Source organism: Lampris incognitus, chromosome 11, assembly GCF_029633865.1.
Source record: "Lampris incognitus isolate fLamInc1 chromosome 11, fLamInc1.hap2, whole genome shotgun sequence".
In the NCBI taxonomy this organism is placed as follows: domain Eukaryota; kingdom Metazoa; phylum Chordata; class Actinopteri; order Lampriformes; family Lampridae; genus Lampris; species Lampris incognitus.
This window is the reverse complement of record NC_079221.1, coordinates 32,468,544-32,490,595: the sequence shown is the minus strand read 5'-3', so window position 1 is coordinate 32,490,595 and position 22,052 is coordinate 32,468,544. Positions and strand designations below refer to the sequence as shown.

The following is a 22,052-nucleotide window of genomic DNA, read 5'->3' as shown; positions in this document are numbered from 1 at the left end:
AGCTGTGGTTTGCAGTACTTGGATCTTAATGGACATGTTTTAATTATTCACCCCCCCCCCGCCTTGACAAACTGCCTGTCTGCTGTTTGTTCGACACACTGAATGACAGAGTGACCTGAAGGACTGAGGTGGCAGATAGCTGAAGTTTGTGCCACCCGACTCATTTAACCCACTGCAGGATGGGGCATTAATCAGTCGCCCAGGGAGTGGGCACGTACCATCACTCACACACATGTGCACGCGCACACATGCACATACACAGAAAGCCACATACACACAGATAACGCGTCATGACACACCTCATGCACGGCGCTGTGGTGATGAATGCTGCACTTGCACTGACCTTGGCATACAGCAGCATGGACTCAATTCATGATAGATTGCACACACACATGCACGAACACACACGGATACACCACACTAGCAAACACATGGACAGAACTACACAAGGTTATTTGTGTGTTCATACATATGTGCACATGCCCCTATAGTACATACACAAGCAGGTGCAAGTACACGTTGGCACACATACCCACACACACATCAGTTTACACATTGATTAACACACACACACACATATATATATATATATATATATATACACACACACACACACACACACATATATATATATATATATACACACAAATGCGCATGCGCGCGCACACGCGCACAAACTCATGACACACACACACGCACACACACAGACGTCAGCAATGTGGTATTTCACTGCAACCTCAGGACCTTCTGGTCTTAATAAGCAGCTTTCTACTGTTGGTCCACATGTCTGCCTGAACAGCCATGAATGCTTTACCATCTGTGAGCGTGTGTGTGTGAGTGTGAGTGTGTGTTTGTGTGTGAGTGTGAGTGTGAGTGTGTGTGTGGTGACATAAAGGAACAGAGGATTGTATGGCTCTGGCTTGCATGGCACAGGGTTCACCCCACCAACCTCTCACTGTATTTATTATTCACAATGCCCTGCTTTTCCTCCGCACATCTCTCCCTTCACTCACTTTCCTCTCTTTCACCGTCATGTGTGCTTATATCCCCCTACCTTTGTACCCTTCTTTTGTTCTTTCTTTCGGTTCTGTCTTTCAGTTCTTTCCTTTTTCTTTCTTTTTTTCTGTTCTTTCTTTCTTTCTTTCTTTCAGTTCTTTCCTTCTTTTTTCTTTCAGTTCTTTGTTTGTTCTTTTAAGTTCTTTTCTTCTTTCTTTTTCTGTTCTTTCTTTCAGTTATTTCCTTCTTTCTTTCTTGCATGACTAACTTGACAGGGTTTTTAGCGCCACTGTCCTAAAACCACTTTTGACACCACAAAACAGCCTTCTTCTCTCTCTCATAACTACACACACACACACACACACACACACACGCGCGCGCGCGCGCACAAGCACAGTTCGTTTTCTTCTAATAACATTTTCAATTTTTGTGACAGAGGAATGAAACCGAATCTGGCTTTCTTTCTGTTTTACCAAAACCACGATTTTCTTCTCCATAACTCTCTTCCCTCTCTTTCTCTGTCATCTGCCTCCAACTTTTTATTTCCACTCATGTCTTTCTGCTTTGTACTGTAAGCTACAATTCTTTCACTCTCTTTCTTTTTCTTTACCTCTGTCCCTGTCTCTACAGGTTTTATCATCTCCCTGTCTGTGAGATACTCCCTATCTCACCATCTCTCCCTCTTTCTCGCTCCGCTCCAACTGTCTGCTGTTGTTTTACGTCTGCGCCAATCACCAGCTCAGTAAACCTGAGACCACTGTTGATTCACTTCTTGTTTGGTTGTTCTAGATATTTCCATGACTCACTTGGCGGTCTTTGTGTGTGTGTGTGTGTGTGTGTGTGTGTGTGTGTGTGTGTGTGTGTGTGTGTGTGTGTGTGTGTGTGTAGATGAATGTTTGTAGAATCTGAACTCTAGTAACCTTGGATTTGAGTTGTGGGCTCATCCATTTGACTATATGGCGTGTAGCTGTGTGTGTGTGTGTGCATGCGTGCGTGCGTGCACACACGTTCATGCATGTGTGTGTACATCAGAAAAGTTGCCTACCAGGTCACAATGCACACACACACACACACACACACACACACACACACATCTATTTAACATATATACAAGGTTAGGACTTAGGAGGGTTAGTTTATAAATGTATTCTGTACCAATTACAAATTACCTGTTTAAAAATGTATTTAGTAACATATTCTTAATATGATCTGGTTACTTTCAGTTATTTTTGGATTACCTCAATGCCAAATATGAAATATAAACAAAAGAAAAGATATCAATAACATGACTGTTACTTAATTAGGATTCAGGAACACTTTAGAAATATTGTTTCTCCCAGCTCACAGCAGTGCAACACAAAGACAAAAACGACAAGAACTACAAGAACACCTATCTCCACACTTACACATATATCTAAACTAACACATATATCCAAACTAAACTAAAAAATCCCTGTCCAATGGAATGAATGCCAGCCAGATGACTGTCAGAACTGCTGGTCTGCGTGGGCTAGCAGTTAGCTTAGCCTGCCCCGCTTCCACGTCCTGTCAGACCGCCCTCAGTGTTTCCTCTTTAAGTGTGCAGGCAGGGGCCATGGTCCCGGGGATCACCAGACGCAGCAGACCAGGCGCTCTCAGCCAGCTCTCCCAGCCAGACACCCTCAACACAACTCCCCGCACTCCACATGATGACACCAAAAACACCACAGTCAACGCCAGGCAAGGCCACTGCCAGACCTCCCTCAGTGCTATCAGAACTGCCAGTCTGCATGGGCTAGCAGTTAGCTTAGCCTGCCCCGCTTCCACATCCTGTCAGACCACCCTCGGTGCTTCCTCCTCAGGCGCAGCTCCGGGCAGGGCCGTGGTCCCTGGGCCCACAGGATGCAGCAGACCGAGCTCTCTCAGCCGATCCAACACTAGCTCTCCCAGCCATCAAACAAAGACACAACTTAGACGCAGATGTGGACAAAGACACTGCATGCAGAGTACTGGGTGAGGCCACCGCAAACGTGAATTCGCGCTACTGCCTTCCCACACCGGTATTGGGGGAGGCTGCTGTAAATGTGAATTTGTGCCACCATCTTCCCACAGCGGAAGCGGAATAGCAGCATTTAGTAAGACAACAAAACAATATAATCTTAGAGAGGACAATTGGGGACGCTGAGCTTTTAAGCATCAAAACATGTAGCAAAAAGGCAAACTGACAATACTGTTTTAGTTTAATACACAGATTTAAGGCACTCACACCCACCTTCTCTTTTAGGCCTGCTACATGAAAAAAAAAGAGTATCCACGGTGTTTTTTTTTTAATCAACAAATACGATGTCAAAAAGAAGATCATAAAAGAACTTCAGGCCTATGGTGGTAGGCCTATGGAGTCCACATTAAAGTATAAGCTATGTCTATATGTGTCCCACATTGTTCCACACAAACACACTTTTTTTCCCTTATTTGGTTTGTTGGCATCTGGTCACCCTACATGCAAGAAAGAGTAAAAGAAGGTGCCACAGAGACACATTTGGGCAGCCCATCAGTAGGGTTGTACTTTTAGCTCAGAAAAATAAGGGACACTTAACCCTATCCCATCTTGGCTCCCACCACTGGTCCTGTGGATGCACACACAATGTGGTATTGGTTAAGAAAGTGCCAGGCTTGAAAGCTTCATGTAAAGGGAAACACAGCAAGCTAGACAACTGCCTACGGTAAGTAGACCTGTCAGAGTAATATGAATGTTTCAGTTAAGTGCTTTATTGGCAAACAAAAGCAACACACAAAATAAATTCAATGAGCATAATGTATACTATTGTACAAAAGTACGATGTACTCTTTTTTATTTAACAAAATTATATTATTTGATTTAAATGATTAATGTACAGTTTTAGGCCAGAGGCCAAGTGCCTTTGGTACCCCGGGGAAACTGCTCTGGTAAACCACCACAATTTTCAGGTGACCGGAGAAGGAAGAAATACGGAGGCACTGCCTGCATATTTCTTCCTTCTCCAGCTGTGAGAATACGAAACAAACCACACTCCGTATCGTTCCAGCAAGGAAAGCATCATTTCCTTCTAACATACAGGACAACTCCCTACCGCCCCCTCCATTTTAAGTCCCGGCTCAAGACTTACTTTTATTCTCGAGCCTTTGAATCCTCCTGATGTGGCTGGTTTCTGGCCGTGTTGTGAATTCGTGCCTATGAACTGTGTGCTTTTTTGTCTATGTCAGTGTTTCTTGTATTTACTTATGTTTTAGCTCCCTGCTCTGGTCTGTCAGCACTTCGATCAACAGGGGTTGCTGATTAATGTGCTCTATAAAGGAATTTGACTTGACTATCAGCTGTGCACTCGTGATCAGATTGGAGACGTTCCTTGTCCATGACACAGCGCTTTTCAATGGGAGCAACAAGCAAGTAAATACAAACAGGGCGTCCGACAAAAGTTCAGCTCAAAACAGCACGCCGCGTGACCCGCGGTCAGTTAGGACAGTCCAATGCAGCGTGCCATTTTGACACTGTGCCCTGACTGAATGCGATGTGAGTGAGCGTCAGCGACAAAATCAATTTGACTGCATTATTTTCTATTGGAATATTCTAACCGGCCGTGAGCAATGCAGCATTGTCGCTCGAGGTGAAAAGGGCTATGTCATGGACAAGGAACAGTCTGTACTTAAGCACACAGCTGACAGGTACGTGGTTTGTTTAAATTATGGTTTCAGTGTGGACAGAGAGTGTCCGATGCGACGCGATAGTCCAACACTCGCGTCCAGTTAGTAAACAGTGTAAACGTCCCTCTCAGGTCGTCCATGAGTGAGTGAGTGACGCAATGCATAGCCCACAGCAGCAATTGCGCGGCACCATGGGAAAAGCCTACTACTACTACTTTCGGCTGCTCCCGTTAGGGGTCACCATCCCCGTTTCCATCTCTTCCTGTCCTCTGCATCTTCCTCTGTCACACCAGCCACCTGCATGTCCTCCCTCACCACATCCATAAACCTCCTCTTTGGCCTTCCTCTTTTCCTCTTCCCTGGCAGCTCCATATTCAGCATCCTTCTCCCAATATACCCAGCATCTCTCCTCCACACATGTCCAAGCCATCTCAATCTTGCCTCTCTTGCTTTGTCTCCAAACCGTCCAACTTGAGCGGTCCCTCTAATATACTTGTTCCTAATCCTGTCCTTCTTCATCACTCCCAGTGAAAATCTGAACATCTTCAACTCTGCCACCTCCAGCTGCGCCTCCTGTCTTTTCATCAGTGCCACTGTCTCCAAACCATATAACATAGCTGGTCTCACCACCATCTTGTAAACCTTTTACCATTTGAAAAATAATATTAAATAAATGTGTTTCCCATGGTGCCCATGGCAGTGCCATGGGAAACACATTCATTTAATATTATTGTTAAAATGTAATCTTGAATAATAATCCCCATTTTTGAAAATTGTGTCGGTAATCTGACAGCGTCTTTTTTCCGTAACTGTATTGGAATAGTTACTTGTTTTTGTATCCTGATTATGTAACACCCATAACTGTATTCCGTTACTCCCCAAGCCTGCATATATATATACATACATACATACATACATACATACATACATACATACATACATACACATATGCAGGCACGCGCACACGCACAAGCACGCACGCACGCACGCACACACACACACACACACACACACATGCTGTAAGATATTAATGTCTGATAAATGGTTCCCATCTGCTATCAGTTTTGACATTAGTCTGTTTTAATTTGTTGCCCTTTACCACTGCAATTAGCCCCCCATATAGAGGAGAGAGAAATTATAGAAGAGAGGGCCACAGTGGGAGAAAGAGAGAGCGAGAGAGAGACAGAGCAAGCGAGAGAGAGAGAGAGAGAGAGAGAGAGAGAGAGAGAGAGAGAGAGAGAGAGAGAGAGCAAGAGAGATGGGATGAGAGTATTATAAACCGTTTCCCTTCCTGGTCTCATTATGATTTTCCCAATTAGTGACCACACACAGCTGTAGTCTGCGGTCAACCCCTCCCCTCTCTCCCGCTGTCTACCAGCCACCTCGCTAATCCACTCCCTGCTCTCTTCCCCCTTTCTTACACCTCCTGCCCTTTTCTGGTCTTCTTTGCTACCTTCCTTCTCTCTCTCTCTGCTCCCTCTTCTCTTCTCTGCTTTGCTATCATCCTACTATCCTCATCGCTCTTCTTCACCACTCTCCTTCTCACCTCTCCTTTCTCACTCTGCTTGACTTTATCCCCCCTCTTCAAACCTCTTCGTCCCTCTCTTCTCCTTTTCCCTGCTGTGACCCTGCACACCTGTTTTTCGTCATTCTTTTCCAGCCACTATCCTGGCTCCTCTCCCTCTCCTCCTATCTTTCGCCTCCTGTCTCCCACTTCCTTATCCCCCTCTTTCTCCTCCCCCTCACCCCCTCTTCTTTCCATTCATCCATCAGAGTGCTCTCTGCAGCTAAAGGTCAAAACTTCTAAATGGTAAATACCACTGGCCTTTAAAACACACACACACAGAGAGGGGGAGAGAGAGAGGTAGAGAGAGTAGGGAGAGGCAGTTTTCTTTTATAAGTAAGTTTCCATTCTCTTTTATAGTAACTGACATTTTTTTCAAAATGCTTTTGCAGCACATTTCAAATGTTAAGTGATATACTTCCATTCAGTTAACTGCATGTGACTGGATGATATTGAATTTAATTGAATTATATTGAATTGATTTGAACTTGGCTGAACCAAAGTGAGTTGAATTGTGTTGAATTGAACTGATGTGAACTGAACTGAATCGAACTGAAGTGAGATTAATCTTGACTGATGAATTTTGGGGTAAGCAGCAGTGTCTGATGAATTCTGAAAGATATTCAGAGCATGACATTTTTTCATGATTTAAAATAGATTAATATAGAGAAAAATAGATATCATCATTATATCTGTACAGAAACAGATATAAAATAACCATATTTGGATGGCTCATTTTTAGCGCCCTCACTCAGATATAGATGTAAGCCTTCCATGACTCGCTCTCTCTCTCCTCTTTTTTCCTCTCTCCCTACAGTGAACATCACATACTGTGAAATATTAGGTGATAAGTTAACGTTACATGCACATGCACACACACACACACACACACACACACACACACACACACACACACACACACACACACACACACACACACACACACACACACACACACACACACACACACAGAGGTGCATGTAGATGCATAGACGTTCACACAGACACACAAGCACATACACACCCACGCTCAAAAGCACACACACACAGTGGCTTGTGGGCCTCAGGACTCATTGCAAAGCTGCTGACAGAGCAGGGTTGGGCGGAAACAGAGAGGAAAACTGTTCAATTATGGAGAGAGCTCTGGGTATAAATCTACCTCTGTCTGCCTAAATAATGACTTCTGACACAGCATTCAAGTTCGTGCATGAATGTGTGTGTGTGTGTCTGTGGATGTGTGTGAGGGGGAGGGAGAGAGAGAGAGAGAGAGAGAGAGAGAGAGACAGAGAAAGAAAAAGAAAGTCATTGCTACGTGAATTAATAGTGACGTGGTTTGTGTTTGTGTGTGTGTGTGTTTGTGCATGCATCTGTGTCCAAGAGCATGAGAGAAAGCTGTTGCTATTCAAATTATTTGTGACATGATCTGTGTGTGTGTGTTCATCTGTATGTGTGTGTGTTTGCTTCTAAGTTTGTGCATTTGTAAGTTCATCTGGATGTGTGTGTGTGTGTGTGTGTGTGTGTGTGTGTGTGTGTGTGTGTGTGTGTGTGTGAATCTGTTTTTCTGTGTTGGCTCATTCATACCACTGATGTAAAGGGGAGTGGGTGATAAAATAAAGGGGACCCCCACAGACAGTAAATACTATTGATACTAGCCCACACCATGTGTCTTAATGTGGGCATGGAGAAATAACTAGTAACTCACCGATATTTAGTTTCCTCATAAAATACTAATTTTTGGGTGCCTGGGTAGTGTAGCAGTCTATTCTGTTGCCTACCAACACAGGGATCGCTGGTTTGAATCCCTGTGTTACCTCCGGCTTGGTCAGGTGTCCCTACAGACACAGCTGGCCGTGTCTGCGGTTGGGAAGCCAGATGTGGGTATGTGTCCTGGTCGCTGCACTAGCACCTCTTCTGGTTGGTCAGGGCACCTGTTCAGCGGGGAGGGGGAACTGGGGGGAATAGCGTGATCCTCCCACGTGCTACGTCCCCCTGGCGAAACTCCTCACTGTCACTGTCAGGTGAAAAGAAGCGGCTGGCGACTCTACATGTATTGGAAGAGGCATGTGGTAGTCTGCAGCCCTCCCTGGCTCAGCAGAGGCAGTGGAGCAGTGACTGGGATGGCTCGGAAGAGTGGGGTAATTGGCCAGGTACAATTGGGGAGAAAATGGGGGGGATCCCCCCCCAAACAATTCTAATTTTCCACTCACCAGTTTACTGTACCATTCAAATGGTACTGAACACTTTCATAAGAGACTTCAGAACGTATTCTTGATGTCTATTTACTACAACACAAGCTCACAGTTCCTTGTCATAAAATCCTAAATTAATAATGTAAGAGATAGTGAGAGGGAAAAATGTTTCCTTATGAAAGAAAACACTTTGGCACTACTTTTCTATGTCGCTCTTTCCTAAAACACCACGAAAAATATTTTAAGTGAAACAACTGTGAGAAGATGGTTCCAACTGGCAGCAATCTAGGAAGAAGTACAGCGCAGTCTCCATGAATATGGTTTTCTCTAAGTGTTCAGCAGCTGTTTGACAAGTGGAGGGTAAAATGAGTTCCTCATAACAGGAAATTCTTTACACAAGAGCGCAAGAAGAAAGAAGAAAGACACTTTATTTTGTCATTGTACAGATTACGGTGAATGTGTTCTCTGCATTTAACCCATCCTATTGTATAGGAGCAGTGGGCAGCTGCAGCACCCGGGGACCAACTCCAGTTCTTCTTTCCATTGCCTTGCTCGGGGGTACAGACTGGAGTATTAACCCTAACATGCATGTCTTTTTGATGGTGGGAGGAAACTGGAGCACCCAGAGGAAACTCACGCAGACACTGGGTGAACATCCCAACCCCACACAGAAAGGACCTGGGATGGCTTGGGGTTCGAACCCATGACCTTCTTGCTGTGAGGCAACAGTGCTAACCACTGGGCCACCTTCCTCCACCCTATTATTTTATTTTTTATTTTTTAAGAAGGCAACAGTGAATAGATAACTAGCCCATTGTAGAGCCACCACAAATGAGACTGTCAGTATGGCTTACGGTGTGCTATGTAGGGAGGTGATTTTACACATGGGTGAATGGGAAGATGGGTGTTCTGTATAGCAGGATACTGTGTTGACGGTGGCTGGCTATGTGATGACTCTACTTAAAAAGCCACTGGTAATATGGCAACAAGTGGCAACAACTCTAAATTATACAGCAGAGATTTTCAGCAAGGAGGAGAAGCCTCTTCATGTCAGGAAACTTAACAGTGAATTTTTGATACCACCGCTGTACAGCCAGACAGCAAGGATTTCAATTTTAGCCTCAAGTGTTCAGTTGAGAACAACGATAACTGTGCAAGGGAGCAACAACAGGCGACCGGTAAAAAATGTCCCTCTGGACGAGTGAACAGCACTTGGCTACCAAGAAAATTAATTGAAGTATGGCAAAAGTATTAAGTTAAATATGATATTAGTTTGTAATGTATTGCTCAAGAATAAATTCTATCAAATAACAATCAATCAATCAATCAAGAGGGGAAAGTGACAGGAAAATGTAGCTGGATGGATGGATGGATGGATGAATGAATGAATGAATGAATGGATGGATGGATGGATGGATGGATGGATGGATGGATGGATGGATGGATGGATGGATGGATAGATAGATATGTATGTATAGACAGATAGAAAGAAACTGAGAAACATGGAGAAAGAGAGAAAAAGTACAGTCAAAATGGAGAAATAAGTGAGAAAGCATATCTGATGGGAAACAGCAGAGAGGAGAGGGGAGCCAAACCTAAATATTTATACTGGTGAAACACATACACAACCATGCACGCGCAATTGAACACATGCAGTCCCAGGCTCATGAACACTTGTTGGTGCGTGCACGCAGAGTGAACCTGCGCCCAATGCTAAGTGTTTCCATGTGTCATACTTCCAACAGTCAGACACGAGAAAGAAGAGATAAACTGTACTGTCCCCCAGAAGGGAGGGAGGCAGAGAGAGAGAGAGAAAGAATAACCCGGTTTAAAAATAACATCTTAACTACAGTACTCTCGGAGCCAGATTAAGCCTCGACCTGGACTAAGTTGAATGTAAGTCCAGGTCTAGGCTTAACCTCTGACTAGGAAACCGGCCTTTGGTGTGATTTGGCAAAGCCTTCTTTTTGGCACTTGATGCATGAACATCCTTACAGTTTTTAAAGCTCCAAAGCACTTATCATATTTTTGCACATTTGGAACCACATTGGCTTGTGTCCTCCAAAAATAAAATTTTCAAATATGTGCCGTTAAAAAAAATGGGAAAACCGGTGGTTTCATTTTCCCCATGTGGGCAGATTTTTTTGGTCTTTACAAGAAAAAAGTCAGGGAAGATGGAGCGGAAAGAGGGAGATAGACAGAGTGGGCTGGAATCCAACCCATAACTCAGCCCTTGGGCCAGAACCCACTATGGACTGTATGTGTCCACAGATTGAGCCACCAGGGTGCCCTGATCCCTCACACTGACATCCATGTATTTACTGACCCTTTGCTTGATCAGCAGCTCGGCTGGGTCCCGTGGTCAATAAGCACAAATTGTACCTGCAACATATCATTAAGAAAATGGAAAAAAAAAAGACAAATTGAAAAACAAACAAACCAAAAATGGACATACGGGGATTTGCGCCAGTCACTACTAACTGGGGGATGTGAGCATGGAGGAGAGGTGAAGGAGGAGCGATGGAGTTGGGGAGACTCGCAAAGTGCCAAGAGGGGGAAGAAGTTGTGGAGAAAGGGAGATGATGAGGGGAAAATAAGAGAGGAGGTGAGGATACGAGAGTGATGAGATTTAGGTTACAAGGTCAGGAGAGATGGGGGAGGCGAGGATAAGTGAGGAGGTGAGAGGAGGGAAGAGACGACGCCAAGGAGGTGGAGAGAGATATGGAGGTGAGGAGAGGTGAGGTAAAGCATTAGGGGGGGGCTGGGATGGGGTGATTGGGGGTAAGGGAGCCTTGGCAGTAGACAGGAGTGATTACATTCTTTGGTTGGGGGAGTGGAGGCGAAGAGGGTAATGCAGGAGCTAATAACATTCTCACACGCTCTCTCCCTCCATTCCTCACTCCCTCCCCGTCTGACATTTTCCACTCCTTCTCATGTGTTCCTGACTGGGGCTGCTTACTTTGAGAAAGTAATCCCTCACAGAGTACAGATTACTTACTTAGAATGTGTTCTAATTAAAATTTAAAAAATCCCCCTTTTCATCCAATTTGACATATCCAGGATTAACAGGAGTTCTTCCATTTTTTTTGCCCTTGTTGATTGTTGTGATTGCTACCTAATTGACCGTCATGAAATTAATATTTTACAGTTTATCTTTCTGCATAATGAAATATGTCATTAGAGTTGTGTTTATCAGTAACTATACTGCTTGACAGGAAAAGAAAAAAAAGCTGTGATCACATTACAGTGAGTCGGTTGCATGTATTTCAGGTTTTGCAAACCCTTGGGGACAAGGAGGTGAGAACAGAAGTGAGAAAAACAAAACAAAACAAAAAAACATGGGAGCATAGGAAAAGAGAGGGGGAGATAAGTAGGTGTATGTATCTATAACGGCATCCCACCAATCACATGAAAGTATCTGGAATGGAGCCACAGCTCACATGTGAAAGCTATCAGCAAAGTTGGACCTGTAAAACACACACTCTCTCTCGCTCTCTGTCTCTCTCTATCCGTCTCTGTGTGTGTGTATGTCTCTCTCTCCATCTCTCTCTCTGTCTCTCTGTCTCACTCGGCCTTGATAAGGTTGTACTGGCTGAAGCCCTGTGACTGAGAAGCACCTCCAGAAAGTTCTTGAACAAGAATGTTCTTCAACTTTCCTTCCAGGATCCCCCAGCAACAGCAGCCAATAACTATCACAACACATTTACAAGTGTGTGTGCGCGTGTCACTGTGTTTATGTGTGTGTGTGAGAGAGAGAGAGAGAGAGAGAGAGAGAGAGAGAGAGAGAGAGAGAGAGGGAGAGAGAGAGAGAATGAGTGAGTGAGTGAGTGAGTGAGTGAGTGAGTGAGTGAGTGAGTGAGTGAGTGAGTGAGTGAGTGAGTGAGTGAGTGAGAGCAAGGGGGACAGTAAGAGTGAGGGAAGGATAAAGAGAGATGAAATGAGAAGAGAGAATAAGAGGAGAGAGAATGACAGAGATGGCTTTTCAGTGAGAGTGAAAGAGAGAGAGAGAGAGAGAGAGAGAGAGAGAGAGAGAGAGAGAGAGAGAGAGAGAGAGAGAGAGAGAGAGAGAGGCCGAGGCAGAGGTCTGGCCACTGGTCACTGCTTATTAAACAAAAGCAGCAGCAGACAAAGCTGTATTTGGAAGCTGTCAGACATTGGCCATGAGACAAAACCATTCTGCCCCCCCTCCCTCTTTCTCTCTCTTCGTTTTTGCATTTGTGTTGTGGAAGAATTTTCCTACATAAATTCTCAAAGTCGGCACTTGTAAAGTGAAAGATTTGGTTCGTTTTAATCGTGCAATTGTGGGCAAAGGGAGACCGACGGCATAGCTACACTGGTTCAGATGGACTGGCTGCCCGAATATACAAAGAGGCAATTATTTTTTATAAAGTGAAGAGCTATGCACATAGGATGTAGTTTAAAATCACAGGGTTGTAACAATTCCATTCACAATACCACGATAAACCTCCTGGCTCCAGCTGCAAGGTGAAAACGGTGGGAATGAATCAGCACTGAATACTGTTGGGTTTGGCCTGGCACATGGACCAGTGTTCTTTGCATGAACGAGAGTAGCTAGTATGTGGGCGATCGTCTTCACAGGGTGGGATACAGACCGGTAGTAGAAATGGCGATCGTCTCACAGGGTGAGTGAGGAAGAATCCTTCAGGGAGGTAATTATTAAGTGACAGATAACTTAATAAGGCTCAAATTAAGTAAGCAGCTATGTAAAGCGGTCGGTCAGAAACTCGGTGCCTCCTTCTGGACGAAAGCCCTTGATTCTAATAGGGAAAAATATGCTTCCACTGTGTGTGTGTGTGTGTGTGTGTGTGTGTGTGTTGTGCGTGGCACCATTTTTGTCCCAAAACTCCCCCACACATGCATACATATCACTGCTGCTTTCTACAGAGATGAGAAACTAATTGTTTATTTACACAATGATGAGCAGACCCTTGCGTCTATGCCAAACAGGTGGGGTGTGTGTGTGGGTGTGTGTATGTGTGTGTGAGGTGTAACGTGTGCCTGAGTGCGTCTGCCAGCCCACACCTAGGTGTAGAGTGAAAGAGATGAGAACACAGCAGATGTTCTGATAGCCCTGTCATTTAAAGCAGGAGCGACGTTGGCAGCTTAGCAGCTCCCGGATCAGATCCAGCAGTCCGGGTCACAAGCACTGAATTACATATTGCCTCTGTAGCTAGCTAGCATAGATGATTAAAATGTGGCCTGAAATAACGTTTTGCTCATATTGAACTACTGGAGCAATATCTAAATAAACACATTTCCTAAAAAAAAACACCTTTTACTTCTTGTTTTTCATTATTGTAATTGTTTGCGCTGTTTGTTTCATGCTGCAGTAATACAGCATAGATAGGGTGTTATGCTGGAGCATGGTGCACATATGTTCACATATTTTATTTTTATTTCCATTCCTCATTTTACCTTCTATTTCTATTTGTTTCTGTTTTTATTATTTCTATTTTCTTGTTATCTTGTTAGTTTTTCTTTACTAGAGCGTGAGTGTCTATAATAGGATCCAATTTCCCCTCGGGGATGAATAAAGTATTTCCGATACTGATTCTTATTGACAGCTGAGATCGTCTACCATATGTGGAAATCAATTTACACTTCTAAGGCCGAGCCATACCACAAGACAGTTATAAAAAATATAGATATATAAAAGAAATACTTGCTCATCAAAGGGAAAAGGAGGCAATTATTTCTCAGTTGCCTAAAAGTTTTTGGAGATGGGTTTTTATGCAGGACACTGACATGATATTTCTTTGTGCTTTTACTGACTGAGGCCATGATGAGACAGTGACTAAATGACTGAAACACAAAAATGTGTCACCTGTTTCCTTGTTTTGTGAATAATTAACTGATTGTTCGGAGAAAAGATGGGGTGCCAAATTGAACTAGGGAACATGACTGTCAACACACAGCTCATTTACTGTGCATGCACTCCATGAATTGTTTATGGCTTGGCAAATGAAATTTGAAATGTATTTCTTGAACTTTACTGTATAACATAAGTAGAATTCACTCAAGTAAACCTATGCTTGTGCCTACATCTATTTGTCTATCCATTTTCAAATTGCTATTTTCGGGTCTCCAACCCCTGCTGAGGGATTTCAAGGTGTTCCCAGGGCAGCTGGGAGATGTAGTCCCTGCAGTATGTCCAAGTCAGCTGTGCCAAGGATCCCTCAAAGGGAGGCACCCCAGGGGAATTTCCAACTAGCTGGCTGTACTACCCCAGCGACAACTGCCAGGGCTGATTGTGGAAGCCAATGTGGAAATGCCTTGAGGTGCAGTTCTTCTAATGGCTGCTAGATGCTGGCTCCAAAAAAAAAAAAAGAAAAGAAAAAAGAATCTAGATTGTTTGGAAATCAATGGGAAACCCCCAACTTCTCTTTAGAAATACAAAGTCAATACATTCTCTCCACAAGAAGTTGGGGTGTAAGAATGTGTGTTATGGTGGGGATTCTGACATTTTTTCTCTCCATTAAGAGGATATAAAGGCTTGACGACTGGTATGTTTGGGGGCATGGCTGCCTTGATTGATAGAAGTTTCTCTAGGGTGACTAGTGGGTTGATTGTGCATCTGAAGCAGGTCCTACCTCAGCCCCATCACATCGCCCAAGTTGAGATTTGAGATACTTTATTGATCCCCGTGGGGAAATTACGCTCTGCATTTAACCCATCCTAGCTGTGTAGCTAGGAGCAGTGGGCAGCCGCTGTGCAGCACCCGGGAACCAACTCCAGTTCGTCTTTCCATCACCTTGGCCAGGGGCACAGACAGGAGTATTAACCCTAACATGCATGTCTTTTTGTTGGTGGGGGAAACCGGAGCACCTGAAGAAAACTCACTGCAGACATGGGGAGAACATGCAAACTCCACACTGGGGATGACCCCCAAGGTTGGACAGCCTCAGGGTTCGAACCTAGGACCTTCTTGCTGTGAGGTGACAATGCTAACCACTGGGTCACTGTGCCGCCAAGTTTAGATGTTCCTGCTCCAAAATCTGACAAGATGGCGTTGAACATAAAGTTGTGGCTTCAAAAAAAAGACTCTTTAGAAACCTATCGATACAGTCTCAAGACAGTACATCCATGCCTGTGTTGATGGTCCTACTTGAACTGGCTCCCGTCAGTTTGGTGGAGCGGCAGCTCTCCTACGAGATCTTCACCTTATCACACAGGGTGACCCTGTAGAGAAACCGTATTTCTTCCTCTTATGTTTGCAGTCTTATTCTTTTGTTTCCTAACCAGAGTTCATATATGTATGTGAGGGCTGGACGAAACACTGACCACAAAATGGAGAATTACACTAATTGACTTTTTTTCAGACCAGCAATGGTCTGCAACAGTGCCCACATTACTGCAGCTGCTGCACCCATCCAACCATCAATCACTCATGCATTAACCCCCAAGTGTTCACCTCTGCCACTGAAAAAAAAAGGGTAACTACATATTCCTTGTTGAATAAAGGACAATGTTGGCATAATGTGCAATTAGGGTGACAATGTTTCTTGGGTTCCCTGTTTTTTGTTTTTTTTGTAGCACTGAAGAGATTTTATAACTAATTTTTCAAGTCACATGATGAATATTAATGAAGCCTTGTTGGCTAACATGATAGTGTTGAGAGAGATTTTGGATTAGGGCAGAGCACTTGGCCTGTGGTGTATCTAGAGCCTTCTGGTTGATTAAATGTTTGGGGCAATGAGGAGATGCTTAATTAATTTACGGATTACATGCACATACACACAAACCCACACAAACACACATACAAACACACACAAATTACTATGTTGGCAAGTGTGAATGAGGAAGCGTCCAGGAATAGATGTGCTTCTGGCTCTTATTTCTTTATTTTTCTCAGTAGTTTAGTATTTGACGAAGACACATGACGCAAAACTAATCTATTGCCCTGTTGGCAAAAATAAAAGAGAACAATCAAATGATGTCGTTTGTCATCCTCTAAAGTGAAATATTTTCTGGAACAATGCAGATGATTGTAAACAAATTTCACATCAAGTTTCACGCCAAGAGCTAATTTTGTCTTTTTTGCTCATGTAGATGTGAATGTATCTTGGTGTAAACCTGAACTATAATATCTATACTGTGTCTGCTTTGTTGATGACAGTGTGTTTAGAAATAAGTCATGGTATTTGGACAAATGTCTGCCCCACACCAGTCATGCCATGGTGCCTATTTGCTTAATTATTAGAGAAAACACATCCCACGATACTGTCACCCCCCCCCCAATTGTATCCGGCCAATCACAACACTCTTCCAAGCCATCCCGGTCACTGCTCCATCCCCTCTGCTGATCTGGGGAGGGCTGCAGACTATCATATGCCTCCTCTGATACATGTGGATTCGCCAGCTGCTTCTTTTCACCTGACAGTGAGGAGTTTCACCAGGGGGACGTAGCATGTGGGAGGATCATGCGATTCCCCCGTTTCCCCTCCCCTCTGAACAAGCGCCCTGACTGACCAGAGGAGGCGCTAGTGCAGCAACCAGGACACATATCCACATCTGGCTTCCCACCCACACACACAGCCAATTGTGTCTGTAGGGATGCCTGACCAAGCCACTGGTAACACAGGGATTTGAACTGGCAATCCCCGTGTTGGTAGACAACGGAATAGACCGCGATGCTACCCAGACGCCCATATCACGATAATGTTTGACTCATGTTTGCTTTATTGTCAAATAAAATATTGGAATAATAATGAAATCAAAATGAGCCACATGTGAGATAGATTTTTTTTCTTTTTCTTATTAGCAAACATAATAACCCTGTCACTGTTTGTTATGTGCGAAATGTCAGGATAACATGAAGCACTGTTGGATGTTGATTACGCACTTCATGACCTTGGCTGTTACCAGCAGAGGTCCCTGCTCTCATAGGTGTCCTTACACACACACACACACACACACACACACACACACACAGAATATAGCTCTTAAAGCAACTGTTAAATAATAGAAGAAATGTATCCATTACTGCCCAGTTGGACGGAGTGTGTGCATGAAAGTGTGTGTGTGTGTATCTGTCCTGCAATGTCAGACTGTGTGATGTCTCTTTTTATTTATTAATCACTTCATTATTTCACCTCTTCATTCATCACTCTGCTCCTCAGATGGGGAGAAAGAAGGGAGGAGACAGGGAGGTATGACTGGAGTCAGCAAAGCCACATGTAAAAGAACAGACTCATGAGGGCTACTTTTGGGTTGCACAGCTCAAATACCACCTAGGGACCCCAATTTGTGTGGGGGAAAACAGGAGAGTAGGAGACAGGAGAGGAGTGAGGAGGTGAGAGAGGAGAGTGGAGAGGACAGGACAGATGGGGCGAGAAATGGAGGGGTAAGGAGAAAAGCTGAGAGAATTTGAAAATGGTGAAAACAAAAGTCTAAACTCAGAGGTTAACCTGAGGGGAGATGGAACAGCGCTTTTACAAACAACGCAGTGTGTATGTGTGTGTGTGTGTGAGAGAGAGAGAGAGAGAGAGAGGGAGAGAGAGAGAGAGAGAATTCATGGCAGTTGGATATGCTTGTATCTATGTGTAAACAGCCCTGTTCAGTGGACTGAAGCTGATGCACTCTGTTGAATATTTTATCTACCACTACAATCCAACACACACACACACACACACACACACAAGGTAGACAAACAACGTTCACTTTGTCCTCAGCCAGTTGTGCTTGTTCACCATGTGTTAATGTATAGATGTAAAGATAAAATTGTGACTACACAATGCAATCTTCTTTTTCTCAGTGTTATTGTTTAAACACTAGCAACAGTGCCTGAACAACTAAAGTGTCCTGAACGAAACCAGCAAGTTATAGCAAAAGGTGATGAACAAATGTGAAAATAAGAGAACGTTACTCTATTTGTGTGTGTGTGTGTGTGTGTGTGTGTGTGTGTGTGTGTGTGTGTGTGTGTGTGTGTGTGTGTGGAGAGAGAGAGAGAGCGAAAGAGAGAGACAGAGAGAGAGATTCAGGGTTATAATCAGGTGGGAATAATAGATAGATAGATAGATAGATAGATAGATAGATAGATAGATAGATAGATAGATAGATAGATAGATAGAATCATCTCCAACATAAAGACTGACAGTAAGGGAAACATGTGACCTATAGACAGCCAGTCCTAACTGAAACGTTGTCAGGCATCTTTTAGGATGGTAAAGACAAAAACTTCACTGATCGCGTCAGTATTGACAAAATTCCAGCTTAATGAATCCTCTCGCTAGGCCCTAACACTGTCCAATCATTTACAGGAAGCTTGGTACAGTCACACGTATCTTCCGTATTTTATGCTTATTCAGAACAGGGGTGCACATAACTTTTTTGGTCTGGTTCTCAATGGAGCCCCTGGAGATGTTGCTTGGTACTCAGTCTTTACGCGGCACGGTTATCCTATAAGCTGTTGTCATCACTACCCCCCTGACTGCTCTCCTCGCTGTCTTCCTCTCTTTCAAACATGGCAGATGATGATGTAGGCCTACTTCCTTCTCCCTGGCTGAGCCTGCGATTAGCCTTTTGCATCCATAAGTCAGCAACAGCTGGCTTCGGGTCAGAAGTCTCTGTTGTTATCTTAGAAACGTGGCTGTGCATCAGGCATGAGAGGCAAGAGTCTGACAGGTGGGATCTGTACTTGCTATTTTTCATACTGACATGTGAAAATCCCCTCTCACATGTAGCACCGCTCAAAAAAGCTAGTTGGGGGCATCCGGGTGGGGTGGTGGTCTATTGCGTTGCCTACCAACACGGGGATCGCCACTTCGAATCCCCATATTACCTCCGGCTTGGTCGGGTGTCCCTACAGACACAATTAGCCGTGTCTGCGGGTGGGAAACTGGATGTGGGTATGGGTCCTGGTCACTGCACTAGCGCCTCCTCTGGTCGGTCGGGGTGCCTGTTCGGGGGGAGGGGGAACTGGGGGGAATAGCATGATCCTCTCACGCACTACGTCCCCCTGGCGAAACTCCTCACTGTCAGGTGAAAAGAAGCGGCTGGCGACTGCACATGTATCAGAGGAGACATGTGGTAGTTTGCAGTCTTCCTCGGATCGGCAGAGGGGGTGCAGCAGCGACCGGGACGGCTCGGAACAGTGGGGTAATTGGCCGGGTACAATTGGGGAGAAAAAAAGGGGGGGGGCAGCTGTAGTATAAACTAGTAACGTAAGCTATTTGCTGGAGCTAAAGGTTTAATCTTGATAACTTGGAAAAACACACCCACTTAAGAACAAAGGCTAAAAGTTACACAATTAACTACTGATTATTAACATTAAGACATTTTTCATAAAGGCTATCTTACCAGTGATGTATGGAGAAAGTCCTACAACATGGCGCGTCACATGGGTGGTGTTGGAGCACCAACTGCGTCTGTTGCGTGCCAGCCGTGTTTTCTGCCTCACTAAGAGCATACTGAGTTTTGCCAAGTGACAATGCTGTTTGTTGTGCAAGGTTTGGAAGCACAGGCATATTAACTGGTGCTGAATTAATTAACCAGATTGTTTTAACTGCAGGCTCATGAATGCACATTGATTTGATTGATTTATTCAAATGTGCAACGCAAAAAAACCCCATAAGGTTGCATTGCCTCTGGTACAACAAGGTGTTTATTTTAATCATTTTTAAACAGCTGTGTTAAAACAGAGATCAGCAGTGTGATGCCCCCGCGGGTGCACGTAGCTGCTATACTCAGGGTAGCAGCTTCAGTTGATTATAATGGACACGTTGTGCTGCAGCAGACTTGTCACGCCACTTCTGTGTCTGGTGTATTTAGGCCATAAGTAACTGTGTCCCGAAAATGCAAAAAAATGTTGGTCCACAAAAGCGCTTCTTTTTGTCTTATCTACTGCGCATCCTTTATTTTGACCACGCATGTGCACTGTATTGGGACTACGGTTTGAATGGGAGCACTTGAGAGAACAGAGAGAAGAAGAGCAGAAGAACAAAGAGGGTTGAATCAGTTGTTCTGGACACAATGTTTATTGGCAGATACGTTTCATCTTCAGTCTAACCTGATTGCAGGTCTCCCCACCCCTTATAAACAATGCAGTGCAATGCAGTGGCTAACGACTGAAACCAACGACCAGTTTCATATGCAAATATGGGTGTGACCATTAATTAGAGTTTCAGTGGCCATGTGTACAGAGGACTGAGGAGGATCGGGGTACACAAGGCCATCGAAACGCTAATTAATGGTCACACCCATATTTGCATATGAAACTGGCTGTTGGTTTGGGTCATTGGGCACTGTGTTGTACTGTATAAGGGTGGGGAGACCTGCAGTCAGTTGAGACTGAAGAGGTCCCTTAGATGGGTGATGAAATGTATCTGTCCATAAACATCGTGTCCAGATGAACTGATTCAACCTTCTTCGATTTTCTTACCTGGATTATTGAGCATGCATCAAGACAAGAGTAGAAGACGAAAACGAACGTAGGCGCAAATGTAGGAAAATGTATTTAAGTGCAAAATAAAGTTACTTCATTTGATATAAAGCGGATGTTTGTAAGTATTCCTTCCATGGAACATATTAAGTCATGTCTGAATGTACTGTGAGCTTCTTCTCGTTTTCAGAAATGAGATATATTGTGGTTTTCGAAGGCTGACACGATTGCCCAACTTCACGCAACAGTTGGAGATTCTCAATGCTGAATCAATTGGTGAAGTTTCTGCCTATATGATTGTTATTATGCACAACAATGATTTAATGAGGTCTGTATTCAAAACAGGGAGCCTATCCCTTAATGTAGCCTTGCTTAAAATTGTTGACCTGAGTTACCCAAAGAGGATGTTGTCTCTGTCCCCATCACTGCCTGCCTCCTGGCTGGTCATGACACAACTAGGATATACTGATGCTCACACACGCACATACGCACGCACGCACGCACGCGCGCACACACACACACACACAGACACACACACACAGATCCCGAGGGAAATAGCTGCCTTTATAAGGCCCAGATTCCAGAGGTTTCAGATTTTTAACCCAACAAACATCCGAACATGTGCTCTCTCACACACTCGGTCACACACACACACACGCACACACGCACTGTGTTAATACAGTATTCTGGTGACAGGTCGTCAGTGGATCCTATGACCCACTTCCTGTCTGCCGGGACCAGGTAAATGTCATTTCTGCTTCCTGTCTCACATGTCACATCTTTACCAAAGCCCTGGTGACGTGTGTACCAAAAGAGTAGACAGGTGCAGAGGAGAAGGGGGGATAAGAGGAAATAAGACAAGAGCAGATGAACTTTATTCATCGGCCTAAATAAATTGAACCTAGGAGGAAGGAAGGATAAGAGGAAGATGAGAGCAGCAAGCAGAATAGCGGAAACGATAAGCGAAGAGATCAGTAGGGAGGAAAAGAAAAAAGACCACAGGGGATGAGAGCGATGAGAGTGAAAAGGAGAGTAGCTGCATCTTCCTCTTTTCAACTAAAAACTCATAAAAGTAGTTAGTGCTGCTATTGTTTTAAGAGCAATTATGGCTATTACAAATAACTTATAATATTTGAAACAGAATATATATTGGGCAGGAAGTAAGTTATAGTTCTTTTTTTTGGCTGCAACAGAACAAATTTAGCGAACATCTGACAGCCTTGGGAAAATCTCATGATAAAGG

General features: G+C 44.1%; 1 protein-coding gene across 1 annotated transcript in view; it reads right to left on the bottom strand.

Moving 5' to 3' along the window:
• The window catches only part of LOC130120355 (neuropilin-2-like), a 131,381-nt gene that overhangs the window by 36,769 nt on the left and 72,560 nt on the right, over nt 1-22,052 (bottom strand).